The sequence below is a fragment of the Buteo buteo genome, chromosome 4, assembly GCF_964188355.1.
Source record: "Buteo buteo chromosome 4, bButBut1.hap1.1, whole genome shotgun sequence".
Taxonomy (NCBI): Eukaryota; Metazoa; Chordata; class Aves; order Accipitriformes; family Accipitridae; genus Buteo; species Buteo buteo.
In genome coordinates, this window is record NC_134174.1 from 37,314,985 (window position 1) to 37,331,466 (window position 16,482).

The 16,482-nt window shown below is 40.1% G+C and overlaps 1 protein-coding gene across 1 annotated transcript in view; it reads right to left on the reverse strand.

Annotated features, from left to right (window-relative positions):
• GRID1 (glutamate ionotropic receptor delta type subunit 1) overlaps nt 1-16,482 on the reverse strand; it is a 559,848-nt gene that overhangs the window by 396,886 nt on the left and 146,480 nt on the right. The window lies entirely within an intron of this gene.

Below are 16,482 nucleotides of genomic sequence, written 5' to 3' on the forward strand. Positions count from 1 at the left end.
TTTGAAGTAGCTGCTTATTCAATATAAATCTGATGTCTTTCAAGAAATTGCTTTGGCTTTGTGGAAAACACTTGCTTTTTCCTGATGTCTGGCTTTCCACGATAGCTACATCTTACTGTAACTCTAAAACTGCCTTTATTAAAACTGTTCTGCATTGTTCTTTCATTTGTGAGAAACAAACAGGCATGGACACCTAGAATCCAGAAGTCACTTCTGCAAGAATTAGGATCATATATGGTGAGTTCTTTGGCTTATCTTCCAAATGCAGTGTGCAAATACGTACATATACACAATTCTTATATTTAAAACTATAGTCAAGGCTAGACATATTATACAAGTTAGAAGACGACAAAAAAAAAAAGAACAAATCTGTTGGTAATTATTTTGCAGAGACTTAGTTACTATGGTGATGGGTTTCCTATAAGTACCATACTCAGAGACACAGCAACACACATTTTTGGCAACGTATCTTTATTTTTCAATTATGTTCAGAACCATCTTTATCCTCCTCTAATGCTTTTAAAACAGACCAAAATACCAAAAGCATTCAAATAGACAGATTTGACAGGTGGGAAGTGCTAAGTAGAAAGGGGTTGCAAAGAAAAAGTTTCTCCATGATTTTTCCTATGTTTTAACATGTGAGTATTAAGCAAATACACTACTGAATTAAACATCACCACTGATGTATTTATTAGAAGTTAATATCAACTGAAATAAAGCAAAGGCAAGAGACAGTAAATTTCAATATCAACTAAAACGAGCACTCATGTTCTTTACAGTTGCATGCTGTAAATTTTATTACAAATACTTATTATGACATAGGTACAATACTATACTGTTTTTAAGGTTAGCTCAAGTTCAATACATGGGCCTGCAATGAAAGTGAGTTTTGGATTAGATCAATACTCCAAATCGCTAGAGGCTAAGGGAATTTAGAATTACATTTGCAGCTGGTAGTTTGGAGGACATCAGTAACACCGTGGGGAAATGATATCCAGCTGGCCTAAAGGTGGCAGCAATCAGCTCTGAACAGTTCACTATCAGTCTTACCCACTTTGCCATTTCAAAGTCAAGACAGGGCTCTTGGGCAGGGTTTTCCTAAGGCATTGGGGTGGGATACAGACACCCACCTGCCATTTATGCTTCTGAAAAACTCCCTTCCTAGTAACAAAGTAAGCTGGAGCCTGAGAAGTAACACTTCTCACCTACCTACTCACCTAACCCCCAACTCTTAGCTACTACTCCTTCCACATACAGTATCACTTTCAGAAGTCCTTGACCTTTGCATTGAAATCCAGAGAAGGTCATAAGTTAAAGCCGGGGGTTTGGGGAGTGTTTGGAGTTTTCAGTTCTTTTTTATGGTATTACTTTTGTCACTTGCAAACTCAGTTTCTAGATAGGATGACTATGGATAAGGTTGTCCATCAAGCTAGAAGTGCATTAACTGAGATAAAAATACAGCACAGTAGTTTTCCACTTGCATCAGACCATATTTTCCGCTGCAACTATATTTTGTGAGGGGATTAGCTGTCCTTTACTCATACTTCTTAGAAAAAGAAAGAAAATAATTAGAAGCACCAAATGCTGCTCGCATGGAGCATCGAGGTCCTGAGCACCCTCCGTTGCAGTTGCAACCGCTGGGCTGTCAGGGCAGGCTGGCTCGCAGGATCCATCCCCACGTTCTAATATTAGAATGGATTATACTTGCTGCATCGACACTCTGCTTCTACTCATCTCATTGAGAGAGACGTTTGGCATCAAAAGCAACATACTAGCTCAAGCATGTGCACATCACCATAACAAACTGGCATATGGCTATTTTCAGATAATCTGCATTTGGCATCTGAGGTGAATAATTTTTCCGAATTCCAGCATCTGACCTTTCTGACACCGGAATGATGGAACTTTGTCTGAATCCTGTAACAACAGCTTTTCAGAGGACTGATCGTAACCACCTGGGAACAGTTAAAGGTTTCAAATACTGTAACAAAGGAGGTTGATCCCCTACCCCCTCCCCCAATATCTTGCTGAATTCAAAATCAATGTGTAAAAAGACATGGTCCTGTTCTCACTGCTTGCAATAAGCTATTCACTGCATCTTCCTTAGAAAGGTAAGCAATCCGGACATATGTATTTTTCTAAACAAAGATAAGTAATTATCTATTGTTACTAATTGCTCATGTGCGCGCATGTTAATATCCTTTTAATTTGAGATTATTCTGTTATAATGTAAAAGGCAAAAATACATATAGATAGTAGTGAAGGTGGATTAGTGGGAGCAGAGGAAGGGGTGTCCCACGGCTCGCATGTGGGGTCACTCACAGAGGGAAGGAAAATGGCACACCTGGGTTCACTCCAGAGAAATTCTAGCCCCTAAACTTTTCTTTCACTACCCTCCTTGCATTTAAATACTGGTAACCCCAACAGATTCATTATAACAACAATGCAAACACTTTTAGCAGACACAGCAAAGGCTTTATCTTAATTAGAGGAAAAACAGTGGCCACAGCAAGTGTACAGTTTTGCTTTCTCTTCCCATCTCCCAGCTGTGTGGGGTGGAAGGCACCAAATGCAGCTGACCTATTTAATATCACCTCCTTACAACTTCTGTCTCTGAACCGTGATCTGTACTGACAAGACTGGTGCAAAATTTACTACTGAGTATCATCACTAGTGGTTTACTGAAAACTCTCAGACATAGGCCTGCTGAGATGGTACTAATTAGGACCCTTTGCACATCATTTTAGAGAAGCCAAGAAGTCAGCTGATCCAACTTAGCTTCTATTAGGGCTGGCTTTTTCAGACAAGCTTGATGTTGCCTGGTATTGGAACATTTGAACCATTTCTGGCTGCCTGGTACGTGAAGGACTGTATTTGCCAGGACTCACTTCACCATTAATTAGAGAAGAGGGTCTCTTTTTCCACATATTGATGTAACTCAGAGCAGGAAAGAAGGATTTTAAATCAAAGCTATGAAGATACCCAAAATGACAAAGACATGGGGAACTTCCTGCTTTCCCTGTCCCCCAAACCACAGTCACATGGGGTTTGATACTAACACAGGAGCAATTTTAGTTGGAATTTACTCTCTTCTCAAGCTGAGAAGGCAAAGCAGATCCTCTCACTGAAGGTGGGCTCTAAGGTTAGGAGCCAGTTCAGTGAGCTGTACTACTGAGCATTGGAATCAGGACTGTCGCCTGACATACAGGCGTGGCGACCTGGTTCAGGAACGGCGAGCCCTGTCCATCAGCATGCAGACACCAATGTGGTGGACAGCAAATGGCGTTTATTGGTGGTCGACACGGTGTTATATACCTTTGGTTTACAACGCCACTTCCGTCTGCTTACATCGTAAATTAAACACTATTGGTCATTAGGAGAGGGGCTCTAACTTTCCGTACACCGCGAGATCTTCCGACCGCCAGACCTTAGCTACCTACACTCCCTACATCTCCTACATTTCCTACACAGGACCCTCCAAGACATAAGCCTGAAGGGAGGAAGAGAGGAACAGCTCGTCCTTTTTCTCATCTAATTAAATAGAGGAAGTGCAGCTCCCAGGAGAAGGGCCAGCAATAACAGGGAGCACAGCTTGGTGGAAGCATTATTGAGCAGCCAACTCAGGAAATGGCTGTGATTTGGAAGCTGCTTTTCACTCAGCTGGACCAAACTGACTCCACAACACAGCCCAACACTCATCCCAGTCAAAGAAATGCATGAGCTAGTTTGATATCAACATGTAATTTTTCTTCCATCATTTTACATTTTGTAATAAGCCACCCATTTTTTCCAGATATGCTATGGCCATTTTATTTGACCTGTCCTGTACTTTGCATTTCAAATGAATTCTCAACACTAGACAGGTTATTGGTCACAGAAAATGCTGCCATCCTTTCTAAAAACATACCCTCAGCATACACTGGCATTTTCTAAATTACTTTTCTTTCTTATTAAATGCTTCTTTAATAACTCTACAACAGCATTTCCTAATCACTGGCTGTCATTTGTTATTCCTACAACACAAAAATGACACTCATATAAAACAGTCTTTTGCCTGCCTCAGAAATTTGAAAGAGCTTTACCACAATGCGTTTGCCCAAGATTTATCCTTTTATTTGATGGAGTCAAACAGCATTATTTCAAGGGTTGTTTGTCAGTTGAAAGCTGATGTTCCAGAAGTTAAACCAGATCCTGTAATTGCAATCTTATTGCATTGCATTGCTCTGATCAGTCTTAAAGGAAGTTCTACTGATTCGGCTTTATTAAAAAACAACAAAAAAAGAAAAAAAATCAAAGCCAGGCTTTTTCAGGTTGCACAGAAATATTTTTCAGTTCTGAAAAACTGAAGAGAAAAATATTCCCACTGTAACCAGCCAGTTCTTGGCTGCTACAACATTGCCAAGTAATGCTGACACCAGCACTTGGGAACAGCCCTGGCTCTGCCATTGTTTGTTGGCTGCACAATCAACACAGATCAGTTTTAGGGATCTCTATTAATATAACTTCCCGAAGAGTGTTAATTAGTGGCAGTTAGTGGGGAACAGAAAGGCAGAGATATAGAAAGAAATCAGGAAGATAGAAGAGAGAAGTATGGAAAGCACCCAGCGGGCAGGAAATGCAAGGCTGGCAGCAAAGTTAAAATGGGAAGAAAAGCATAGCGGGTACAAGAACGAACAAGTGTGTCCGGTCCAACTTTGTTGAAACAGAATTCAAATTGCTAAAGGTGGCATGTTCATGCCTGGAAATAGGAGGACCCAGAAAGACTTAAGACTGTATTCTCTGCTTCCCTATTGCTGATAAAACGTCCACTGCTTTTATGTAACTTGATTACCACATCCATATAATGTAAAATGATATGAGCACAGTATTGGCTCTCACTAGACTGAGAAGGAAGAAAAAGTTGTTCTAAGTTTTTGTACAATTGTCTCTTCATCCTTCAATCCACCCTTTATATTCTTCTTTATTAGTGTTGCCAAGGAGTGATGTGAATTGAGAAAAAGATGACTGAAAGTGCTGACCTGATTCATCTGAAATCACTGAAAAAGGTGTCATGAAATACTGTAACGTCTTTCTTTTCTTTCACTCAGTCTACAATTCACATAACACAACAGGATGACTACACAGGACAACCAGTTAAAATAGCAGCACAGGTGACACTCAAAGATTTTACGATCTATTATGTAAGACTGGTACTGTTAATAACATTAGACTTTATGCAGGCTTGAAAAAGACTTGTCTCAATTGCCACTCTTACACTGCACTCATTTCTTTTCCTGCGTTGTCTTAATATTGAACTTGAAAATTTGAACTGGGTGTTTGCTTTTGTTGGGATTTATTGCAAAGAAATAAACACAAGCTAAGCAACTGTAAGATTAACTATGTGAATAAGAGAAATTCAGCTTATCACTCTCTTCACATTTTATTTCATTTAAAAGAACTGTCATTAAAACAATACGAAAGACTCAAATAGTACAGTTTAAGTATTCAATAAAACCTGAAGAGAAGGCACATCTTCATCAACATGTAAGGGCAATATTGAGTGTCCCAATGAACTAAAATGAAAGACCTTCTTAAGCATGCAATTAATATCCAAATATTTTTATAGCTTATTGTTCTGCATTTCTAAGGTTTTTCTAAACTATCTACACTGTAATCAATAATAAAACCACAGCTAGTACAGCTGCTGCATCATGTGCAATATAGATGCCATGCATACACAATCACTATTGCTAGCACGTAAAGTAAATGCATACGCATCGCTGAGCAAGCCACGGTGAGACACTTTGTTACCCACTCAGCTTTGTCTTCCTTTTATTTACCCCCAGTAGGCTTTTGGTCCCCCAAACACCAAGTACCTACAGCTAGAAGTAATAACTGCCAGTCCTGAAGAATAACTTCATCCTTCTCCTCTGGCTCCCAGGTTCCCGCTCGCAGGTACCATGTTGGCCACATCCATCGCGCTGCTCAACCCAACAAACCCAAGCTGGCAGGGAGGGTGCCATGCACTAAAGGGCTGCTGGAGAAAGGCTGAGCATGGGGCAAGATGCCGTGATGTTTCCATCATACCCAAGCGTTGTACTGTCAAAAGGAACATGCTCTTTCTTGTCCATACCACGCATTCACACAGAACATCTAAATTTCTATGTGCAAGTGTCAAATCATCTTTTAAATTGTGCACTCACTAAGCAAACCTGTGTAAACAATCAAATCCCCAAGTGCCAGAAGAGGAAACACCACCCATGTGGCAATCAGAGGGAGCTAGGATCCTGCTTGAAATAAGCCCAAACCTCCTCCTTCCTTTTCTATTTTTATAATGGGTGCCATGTGTAAGAAACGGAATTAACAATCTGTCAGCTTGGTTCTATGCCTTTTGATGCCCAAAGAACCGCAGGTGAAATGCAAGCAATCCCTGCCCACTGAATGCTTCAACCCTGAGATCTCCTTGTTTTTCTTACCATGCAATGTAAGAGATGGTCACTTACTAGCTCTTACTTATACTTATGACTTTCCTGGCATAGCTGCTTTTGTGTCAGCCAGCTATCAGCTATGGAAAAAAGCAAACTGACAGGGAACTGCTAAGCCACATTCACTAGTAACTCTATCGTGAAAGTCTGGAGAAACCCCTGCCAGATTCCACCTGTAAAACTCTCATAGAACGCTCCTGTCTTCCAGCTTTACAAGGCAGCTCATCCATGTCTCATGACTGTTGGTCACGATACAATTTAGCACATAGCTAGGAAAGCTGGCCATGGTCAGGCCATGCAATTCAGTGACGTTGTCACTCCACCCATTTTAAATAGTTTAGACCATGCTCCATACTGGCCCAGTTTGGCTCAATAATTTCACACGTGATGCTTCCAAATCTATCAAGTGACAAATAGAACAAAAACGGCAAATATCTGACAAGTATAAATACTGCCATGCACAAATATGGTAGTGGAATAAAATTTCAGCTACCAAGCCAATAAACTGGTGTCTCTGTAAGCAGTTTAATTTCTAAGAGAAACTCCATTAACTGACTCACTGAAAATCAAGACCAGTAAGTCCATTCAAGATAGTCAACAAGGATAAGTCCGTACTAGAATAAAAAATATTTTCTTCCGATTTAACGTATGAGCACTAAATATATGTACAACTCCAAATATATATACACACATAGCTATATCTAAAGGGTTGGGGTTTTTATATATACACACATACATATATGCAAAACAAACATTTGGAGATGCATTTCATGCATGCAAGAAAGGACACAGAAGTCAGCTAGTTCTTCTGGAGGGACAAAACAGCAGCCTGTGCAGACCTGATCATAGTTTGAGCCTGTATCTAGTCATGAACAAAGGATAAAAGTTAGTTCCTTGATTTTAATGTATTCCAAATATACTAGAGCACTTATGAGGAAACAACTGAGGTTATACAATTTTCCAGGCAAATTTTCACATTTTTAAGATAAGCTCAGATACATATTTTCTGCTACTATGTCCTTCATGGGTTTGGAACAAACTCCCCTCATACGCACATCCCTTAAATGCCTCATATTCCACAATTTAGAAATTTGTTCAGCCTGAATTGCGCTTCATTGAATTTATCATTTTTCATCAAGAACCTCTCCTAAAAATACAAAAAACTCTTATTCCTCCCACAGAATAATTACGAGGCAGTTAGCTGAAAAACTAGTTCTCATGGACAAAAGAAAAATAAACATTCTTTACCTGGTTTCTTTTTGTTGTTAAGAAAATTATACAGTCTAACATAACCCTGTGTCGCAAGTCTATATTTACATAGTTTGTATTCCCAGAGATAATGTTATGGTCTCTGAGGTGCCTCTGGTTTAATGCAAGATATTGGAGAATAGTATGAATTATCTCTGCAGTGTTTTCATGCTGAATTTGCAGTGGTATATAGCAAACAGTAAAAATGGAAAAGAAGCTTCTCTGGACACACACAGTACTTTATCTTCCTTCCAGAAAATAAGTAGCAATAATGTTCGTAATATGCTTACAGACAGAACCCCAGGCTCTGCGGAGATAAGTCTTATGACAAAGTACTTAACTAAGATGGGAAAATGGTATTACTTGTGTTAAATTCAAAATGAGCATTTTGCCCCAGACAGTTTAAAAAAAAAAAGTCATTAGTTACCTGAAGTTAGAATGTAATCTGCAAAAGATACTTTTTAGTAATTACATTTACTGTAGCTATAGAAACAAGCAGCATCAAGTTCTTTGTAAGTGATTATTCTGTGCAGATACAAAATACTATTGGTTTTGGTCAAAATAGGAAAGAGATATTCAGTGTTTTAGAACTCTGGGTCTCATTTATAATCAATTTTTTCTGAAAGAAAAATATGAATCTGCTTTCTTCTTCCTTTCCTATTCTTGTCTTATTCCCCTTTGCTTTTATGCTTTCTCCTTTTTTATTCTTTGTTTGGGATTTTTGATTTATGAAGTAGAATAGATGACAAGGGAAAAATACACATACAGTGCAATGAGTTGTTGCATTGTTTCCAATATTTCATGTCTAATACAGTCAGTGCTCTCAAGCTCAGAAATCATTTGCAAAAAACCTCAAACTTGCTTTGGCAACGCCCTAAGCAGAGGGAGGAGAAAAAAAAAAAGAAAAAGAAAACTAACTCATTTTTAAAAATTAATTAAAGCTAGCCTGGGATCACAAACACAGTAGTACCATTATCAAAAACCGACCACGTAATTCCAGGAAGAGTGAAGCTTTAACCGAGTATGACTTCACTTTTAAAAGCTTGGGTTTCTTTGATACATAGCCTTATCCATCCATTTTCTGCTTCTGATTATTCTGCACCTACACTGCTTCACTTAAACACTAGTAATCCAAAACCAGGGTTTGATTCCATCTCAATATATTTGTCTTGGTATGATAAAAATACTAGCTAGTTGGAGTATCTTGCTACCATGTCCATAACTCAGAGTGGAGAGCTTTTAAGTCCTTAGGAACAGTTTCTCTTTATTGCATGGTATTAACACAAGTTTAGGTTATGGTCTGTTTAACAATGCAGAACTCCTAATAACACTCTTTAGACATTCTCCTCTACAACTTGAAGTAATGCATGTACGGAGCAAGTACAGATGCCCAGGAGAATGGATGTCAAGACAGCCAACTCGAAGGACCATGTTTTCTTTCTGTTATTTTTTCATTTCAGGTCACTTTCCAACTAAGAAATGATGTTTCACAAATAAACAAGAGGGGCTCAGACACAAAATTTTTTACTTAATCTACCTTGTATTTCTCAGAAATTCAGTGAAAACTCACCAATAGGAGCTTTGAATCAAACTTCTCAGGTTAAGTCTAACAGCTTGTTTCTTTAATTCACAGATGATATAGAAATTCTCTCATGGGACTAACAGTACTGCTGAGTTCCGATAAAACTGCCCTGTTAAGGCAAACAAGCATTACAGCTGAATGGACTATTTAAATATACTTTCTTTACTATCTGGAAAGTCCCTTGCTCCATCCAGTAGTTTAGTTCTGATGATCTGTTTTCCAGCCAGCAACACCCATCAAAATTGGGCTAATTTAGGAAAATGCAAGATGAAACAGATAGCTGCGGGAGGAGAAGACAGATGATGACGCGATGCAAGAAAGAATGAATACGTTCTCTTTTAGCCTTCCTAAATCAGGGAAGCAGAAGTGATAACCATGATAACAATCTCCAGATATGGACTAAAGCAAACAGGGGATCTTTGTTACAAGTTTAAAAAAGCTAAATGTGAAAAAGCATGAATGCTTTGGGTATTCTGAAAAATAAGCACCACACTATACCATTTAGTTGTGATTCAAAACCACAGTAAAGCCCCCTTCTGAGGCCAGTAATAAGGTTTAGGCAGAGCAGAGCCCAGTACCTTAGTTTCCCCATACCCGAGTACACGTCCTACCCTACTGTTGCTACTTTCAGGTAAATTTTGCCAAATGCTAGTATTTCTACAAGGACTTGGCTTTGACAATTCAGAACACATTTAAACCTTCTAACCTTTCTGGTTTTAACATTTACCTTGTTGTGGTGGGTTGACCCTGGCTGGACACCAGGTGCCCACTAAAGCCGTTCTATCACTCCCCACCCCCGCAGCTGGACAGGGGAGAGAAAATATAACAAAGGGTTTGTGTGTTGAGATAAGGACAGGAGAGATCACTCACCAATTACTGCCACAGGCAAAATAGACTCAACTTGGGGAAAATTAACTCAATTTATTACCAATCAACCAGAGTAGGATAATGAGAAATAAAACCAAATCTCAAAACACCTTCCCTCCACCCCTCCCTTCTTCCTGGGCTTAACTTCACACCCAGGTTCTCTACCAACTTCCCCTCCCCCCCCCCCCCCGCAGCAGTGCAGGAGGACAGGGAATGGGGTTTACGGTCAGTTCATCACACATTATCTCTGCCGCTCCTTCCTCCTCAGGGGCAGGACTCATCACACTCTTCCCCTGCTCCAGCGTGGGGTCCCTCCCACAGGAGACAGTCCTCCATGAACTTCTCCAACGTGGGTCCTTCCCACAGGCTGCAGTTCTTCATGAACTGCTCCAGCGTGGGTCCCTTCTATGGGGAGCAGTCCTTCAGGCACAGACTGCTCCAGCGTGGGTCCCCCATGGGGTCACAAGTCCTGCCAGAAAACCTGATCCAGCGTGGGCTTCCCACGGGGTCACAGCCTCTTTCAGGCACCCACCTGCTCCGGCGTGGGGTCCTCCCCGGGCTGCAGGTGGAGATCTGCTCCACCATGGACCTCCGTGGGCTGCAGGGAGACAGCCTGCCTCACCAGGGTCTTCCCCACGGGCTGCAGGGGAATCTCTGCTCCGGCACCCGGAGCATCTCCTCCCCCTCCTTCTGCACTGACCTGGGGGTCTGCAGGGTTGTTTCTCTCACATCTTCTCACTCCTCTCTCCAGCTGCAGTTTCTGTCCCACAGCAACTTTTTTCCCCTTCTTAAATATGTCATCCCAGAGGCACTACCACCGTCGCTGATGGGCTCAGCCTTGGCCAGCGGCAGGTCCATCTTGGAGCCGGCTGGCATTGGCTCTGTCAGACATGGGGGAAGCTTCTAGCAGCTTCTCACAGAAGCCACCACTGCAGCCCCCCAGCTACCAAAATCTTGCCACACAAACCCAATACACTTGTACATAGGAAACTGAGGTATGTGTAACCTAAATCACCCAAGATCTTATAAGGTCATAAAGAGATGATCCCTCAGCTTCCAGACCAGCACATTAGTCACAAATTTAGCTTTTACTAAATACCTGTAAATCACAGAATAATTTTAAAACCTGCTTGATGCTGACAAAAAGGCGATCTGTAGCAAGTAAACTTCTATTATCAGCCCATACTAGAACAAATCTCTATTTTAAAATGGAGACTCCTGTCCATTAGGCTCATTTTGTTATGACTTCAGTCAGACGAGGATTTGTGAAGTGAAATCTAGTTTTCTATCAAGGGAATAAGGCTGAGAATTTCTGAGAAGTGACAAATCAAGTTCTGTATTGCTCAAACCCATGTTATGCCATTTTTTTAAGGCACAAATGTTTGGAGAACAGCTACTATAACAGAACCAACACAATATTACACGGCTTTATGTTTTGTTGGACATTTCTTTCCTTTAATGAAATTAAATTCAGACTGCTGAAAACAGAAGCAAATCAAGGCAGACAACCAGACAAATCTTCCATTCAGGTTGTAAGGGCAATAGAAGTCCTCAGGAGCCAGAATTTTCCTTGTTAATGAAGTACATGCATGCAATTCACAGAAGTTCACAGTGGTGATAAAAATGCATGTATAACCTGGAATACTGCTTTGGAAAATTACAAACTTTTTTTTTTTTTTTTACTCCCTTCCAGCACAAAATGTCGGGGGGGTGGGGGGCAAAAAAAGAAGTGAAGAGAAATGTTATTAAATAGACTTATTGTTATTAAAAATACTCTGAGGCCTTTCCTGACGGTTACATAAGTACTGTAAAAGCAAGATGTTCTTGGCAATCAGCATAGCTTCACTGTGCTTGCTACACTGGTTTCATTAACTATTACATCATGCTTAATTTCCATAATTGGCTTCAACTTCACTTTATAAGCTAGTCTAATTTAGTTTTTATGCATATTTCAATTTAATACAGTTTGTTCTCCACTGTAAACCCTTCACGGGCCACATATTCATCCTGTGCTACCTCATTTAGAGCTTTCCCTAAGAGCAAAACTAAAAGGACAAAGACCACAGTGTCTAGGAAGTGACCTTTTCTTTCAGCTTTGACAGTTAGAACTCTCATCCAGGCCTTCATCACACAGATTTGACTAGCAAAACCTTCTCATTTTGTGCACCCAAGACACAAGGACACATTCCCAACAAAATACAGCTACTAAGAGCTGCATTTCCTTGACTTGATTCTTTCACTAATGCAAGTCCCTTTACTAATTCTCTTTTCTTCACATAAGAGAAAGTTTGGTTTTTTTAGCCTTAACCATCTTGGCTTCTCTGTATATTTACGTACAGTTTTTCCCTTTCATCCAGATCCATAGGTAAACATGATTACATATTCAGGGACTTTGGATTTGGTCCATCAGACTCCAAGAGCACCCATTTCTCCCATAAAAAACTCCACTTTTTCCCAGTTTCACTCTTCAGCTACAGCGTACCCTCAATATACCCATCTGCTCCACGCTCCTGATTCACATCTCCTCCGGATCCCCCTTTATGCTGACAACTGTAACGATGGGCTAACAGAGGTCATTCCTTCTTTTATGCACTTTCCTTTCTATGCGCTCCACTTTTACTGAGCAAACTCAGAATGTTTACTGATCTAATACATCCAGTTCTCACCTTTTTTCCCCATGTTTACTTCTGTAATATCCTGTTTTCAAATGTCTAAAATTAGAGTGATATCTCCTGAGGGAAGAGCACACTTTGTTATCTGAAGCCTGACAACTTGTGTAGCACAGCTTTTACAGATACAGCATCATATATAACACTATAACATATATAAGTGAAAACAAAACACTAATGTAATACAGAGCCCAATAGACCATTTGCACCGATTGCCTTTCGGAACAGAAGTGCACTTTAAAGGAAAGCACTGACCTAGAAAGGGATGCATTATTTGGATAGCTTTGTTATCCACTATGCATTAAACCTTACTCTAAAGACACAGATGCCATCTATGCTGGGGAAATATTTACTTTGCTAACATGATTAAGCTCAGTAGTTACTCAAAGTCTCAGCATAACTAGGCCTCCAACTGCTACTTGCATTAACATAATGGGTACATGCCCACTTCTCCACTGGCCTACTGACAGCATAGTGGAAAGAACCATGCAACATTAAGAAGCTATTTGCATGCACCCCTCTTCAAGTGATGTGGGATCTGAAAATGCTCACCAGGTAGGGAACAAAAGTCTTTGTCTTCAGTAGGAATTAGATTTTCATGAACCCTTGGATCTTTGTAATTTTTAAGCTGACAGAAATTGCCAGTAGCTTATTTGCTTCTGCAAAGAAGCCAAATATTTTAAAAAAAAACAAACAAACAAACAAACCAAAAACAAAAAAAACACCAACACAAAACAGGAAGCTTGTGATGACTAAGGATAAAATTAGGTTATGTATCAACTTTCAGGGAAAAAAAAACAACAAAAGAACAAAAAACCCCTTTATTCTTAGGCTGAATACGATCCAGCCACAACAATTTAATGTTCTCCAGTAATGCTCTAAATCTTAGATTTGTACATCACGCAACCCACAGCACTTCCTAAATCGTTCTGAAAATAAATAGGTCAGGAGTCATATTTATCTGTTAATATGATATTACAAGGCTCAGATTAGGGCAGGGTCCTTGGGATACTGGCCACAGAGTCACTCTTAGCCATAAGCCAATAACCCATCAGCAATCCCGTGCACAGCTGACTGAGCTGGCATGGGCAGCTCAGGAGCAGAGCTGTGGCAGGTCTCGGAGGGGAGAGACCAGGGACTATCCTGGTCTGCCAGCAGAATCCCATAACAATGGCAAATGCAGGGATGTTTCATCACACTGTCCCACGGTCCAACCACTTTTGGAAGTAACAGGAGGCAAATGAATACAGATTTCAGTGGCTGAGTTCCCATTTAGGATTTCTACTTTACCAATTTTTGTTCCGATAAAATGTGCACATAGTTTTAAATGGGGAGTATTGAACAGTCATGGGCCGCAGTAGGGATCCAGACTTGAAAAACCTTTACTTGTATAAACTTTACCCATGCCCTCCCAAACTAACTAGAGTAAATATTACTCACTGGCATCAGTGGCTTTAGGATCAGGGCCCTGAATTACAATTACAATTACCAAAAACAGTTCTTGAGCTTTTACAGCCATTCACGTCCAGTTCTAAATGGTTTCCCGTGCCAAGGTAATTTCTTCTTTTCCCTCCCCCTTCCCCAAATACCAGTTAACCAAAGTTTTGAAACTGAAGATCATCGACCAAGGATTAGAACTTCAAAGCAATTTTGTCCTTATTTTTTTCTAGCTAAACCTTCACAATGCATAAAGCCCTTCACAAGTCAGTATATACTCTGTTGTGTTTGCCTCCGAGGCAAGGGTCCCTAGAGGGAATGGCAGACAGTTGTGGAGCAAGAAAGGCATTAAATCACAGCAAAATCATCAGAATAGGCTAGATTGATGGTACAGGAGTGGTCTGAAAGTCCCAGAGAATTACATCCTATTCCCAATACCAAGCCCATACCAAAGGGTTTTTCCCCCCTCAGAAATATAAGAAATTTCCAGTAATTTATAGGTACAAACACTTTTGCCTGGATCCAGTTCAGCAGAGCAGTAATTCCTCAATCTGAGTTAAGCGGGTTCCTACTCAGCTTTCTCATCGCTAGCAACAGACTTTCCTTATTGTGGCTTTTGCACAGCAGGAGCTTCCTGTCCTAGATCTTAGCAAAGTGAGCTTTATTCTGACAGTATTTATACCACTTTTGTAGGAGCTGACATTCAGCCATTACAGCACATCAGATATGAAACAGAGCCCTTAGACAAGGAACTTAAAGGCTTGAAAGTGTCTTTTGTGTAACGGAGTCAAGTACTAAAGGCCTAGTGCATGTTTTACCTTTTCTCTAAATCATAGCTATCCTCTTGGCAATACTGGACACTTTATCCCTGGTCGGTTTTTCAGTGCCTCCAAATGCACACATATACTTTTTGAGCCAGTTATTTCTTGGGCATAGTACATAACTTGTTAGACTGTACAATATCTTAGGAGATCGGTTTCTATAGGAGTTTTTGATTTTCTGAAGAAGAGATTCAAGCGACAGTTCCAAACACAAGCAAGTAGCGGGGTGCTTTGTGCCAAGCTCCTGGCCAGGCTCTGAGCCGCTTTCCCCATGCCGCAGGTCGGCCCTAACCTGCTTATCCTTCTGTTATCTCGCTCTCAGCCTCTCTAAAGCAAAGGCAACCAAGTGAGCCAAACAGCGGATAGAGCTGTGAAGTAGGGTAAGGCGCAACCCGAAAATAACTTTCATTTCCAAACAGTAAAATCAAGGACAAGCAGCTAAAGGGGAAAGGCTGGCGTGCACACTTACGTAGCTGCCAAGGGCCTATCAACCCTGAGACCGTTTTAACAAAGGCAAAAGTAGATTCTCTGGAACTTTTAAGACTCAGAACAGTGTTATATTTCACAATAGCCGCTTACTTCAAGAGGATACAAAGCTGAGGCTGGGTAAAATCTTTCAGTCCAGGTTTTCCTCTCAACTCAGAAAACCAGAAGAACATAAGAGTAACACCAGGATTTGATAGTATGGTGATGAAAGCAGTTTTAACAGATTTGTCTTCATAAAATCAAATTGTCTGCACATTTAATACAGTTTTGTTGATATTTTCTAACAAAACATTTCAATTTTTCATTGATTTTTAGCCCTTTACATTGATTGTTTTTAGCCCTTTCATTGGTTTTTAGCCCTACATCTCACTGATTTTAAAGCAATAAAAGCTCCATTTACAATGCTTTATATCTGTTGACATATTTAATACATCAGTATAATGAAACTATTATTTGGGCCGAATGAAACGTTTCATTCGGCCCCAAATACTTTTTCTGCTGTTTCAAATCACTAAATAAATATTCCCATGTTTTGTCAACCAAAAGTGGTTTCTTCCCCCATTTTCAGAATTACTAAAGTTAGCTAATAAAAATAAAAAAACAGTGCAACAATCATTCATTCTGTATATCAATCCAGCTTTGTAAATGAGAGACTTCTAGAGAGAATTTTCAACTTTCTAAAAGCCCAGTGTAGACCTAAAACACTATGCGGTTGGTTGGTTTTTTTGTGTTTGGGATTTGGGAGATTTTTGTTGGTTTTGGTTTTTGTTTTGGTGGGGTTTTTCTTGGTTTTGTTTTCTACACATAAACACCTTCCATAGTCTTTGTGCTTGACAGAAACAAGAATCCTGCATGACAGAACCAGCCAGTTGGTTAATGGATTCATTAAACATACTGTGGTATTCCTA